Genomic DNA, 1,640 nt, shown 5'->3' with positions numbered 1-1,640 from the left:
CGCTCCGAAGTGTGCTCCAAGGTGCGGCGTGCACGAAGTCGGAGCCCGGTTTGCCCCGGGTGCGCACCTCGCGTGCACCTTCGCCGCGGTGGGCACCTTGGCTGGGTTGGGCACCATTGAGCGCTCCGAAGTGTGCTCCAAGGTGCGCACCATGGCCCTCCAAGGTGCGCACCATGGCCCTCCAAGGTGCGCAGCATGGCGTGCACGAAGTCGGAGCCCGGTTTGCCCCGGGTGCGCACCTCGCGTGCACCTTCGCCAGGGTGGGCACCTCGGTGCGCACACCTTCTCAATGTTTTCTTGCCTTTTCTGGAAATTGGTGAAGGCAGCGCATCAAAGGTGCGCACCTCGGTGTGCTCCGAGGTGCGAACCCGAGAGCGCTCCGAGGTGCCCACGAAGTCGAAAGTCGGGTTAATTGCATTGTTTTCCCCGGGTGCGCTCCGAGGTGCGCAACATCGGTGCGCACCAAGGAGGGCTCCGAAGTGTGCTCCAAGGTGCGCACGATTCGGAGCTCGGTTTGCCCGGGGTGCGCACACCTTGGCTGGGTTGCGCACCCTTTGTGCGCTCCAAGGTGCGCACGAAGTCGGAGCTCGGTTTGCCCCGGGTGCGCACCTTCGCCAGGGTGCGCACCTTGATGCGCACGCCTTGGCTGGGCTGCGCACCTTGGTGGGCGCCATGGTGCGCACCTTTCGTGCGCTCCAAGGTGCGCACGAAGTCGGAGCTCGGTTTGCCCCGGGTGCGCACCTTGGTGGGCGCCATGGTGCACTCCGAGGTGCCCAAGATTGGTGCGCACCAAGGAGCGCTCCGAAGTGCGCTCCAAGGTGCGCAGGTGCGCGCGAAGTCGAAAGTTGGGTTAATTGTCCGGTTTGCCTCGGGTGCGCACCTTGCGTGCACCTTCGCCAGGGTGGGCGCCTTGGTGCGCACACCTTGGCTGGGCTGCGCACCCGGGCGCGCACACCTTGGCACCCGCGTTTCCTTCATTTTAAATTTTTTTTTTTTACAATCTCTCAAGTGGGAAATTCTATAATCTCAACTTTTTTTGCCTTTTCAGGAAACTTTTGAATGGAGCGCATCATTGGTGCGCTCCGAAGTGTGCTCCAAGGTGCGCACCTCTGGTGTGCTCCAAAGCTCTCTCTAGCTGCGTGCACCTGCCCCGGCCGCGCACCCGGCCCCGCCCAGCTTCGCTCACCTGTCCCGGGCGTCTGGTGCGGAACCTTAGAGTAAGAAACATCACCGTGCACCTTGGCCAACGTGCGCGACTCGACCGAGCGCGCACTGGCCGAGGTGCACACCGATTTCACCTGGGTGCGCGCGCAGCACCTCGGGCGCACCGGGGTGCGCGCACAACGCCCGGGTTGCACCGTGGCCTGTGTGCTCGGGGCGCCTCGGGTGCGCGCTCGGTGTCGCCCCCGCGCGCGCGGTAGTGCGGGCAGCGCACCCCGGCCCGGCCCGGCCCCGACGAGAACGCAAACGGGCAAAAGGTTTATTCAAATAGCATTGCGACGCCCGGCGAAAAACTAAAAAAGGGTGCAACACCGGGACTTCCCGGGAGGTCACCCATCCCAGTACTACTCCGGCCCAAGCGCGCTTAACTGCGGAGTTCTGATGGGATCCGGTGCACTAACGCTGGTATGATCGCACCC

General features: G+C 64.0%; 1 non-coding gene across 1 annotated transcript; it reads right to left on the bottom strand.

Annotated features, from left to right (window-relative positions):
* Positions 1–1,521: 1,521 nt before the first annotated feature.
* Positions 1,522–1,640, bottom strand: LOC131862405 (5S ribosomal RNA). The gene has a single exon (XR_009361421.1). It is a non-coding gene; the product is annotated as a 5S ribosomal RNA (ribosomal RNA).

The sequence above is a fragment of the Cryptomeria japonica genome, unplaced genomic scaffold, assembly GCF_030272615.1.
Source record: "Cryptomeria japonica unplaced genomic scaffold, Sugi_1.0 HiC_scaffold_42, whole genome shotgun sequence".
Lineage (NCBI taxonomy): Eukaryota > Viridiplantae > Streptophyta > Pinopsida > Cupressales > Cupressaceae > Cryptomeria > Cryptomeria japonica.
Note: the sequence above shows the minus strand (reverse complement) of the source record. Positions and strands in the feature narration are given on the sequence as shown.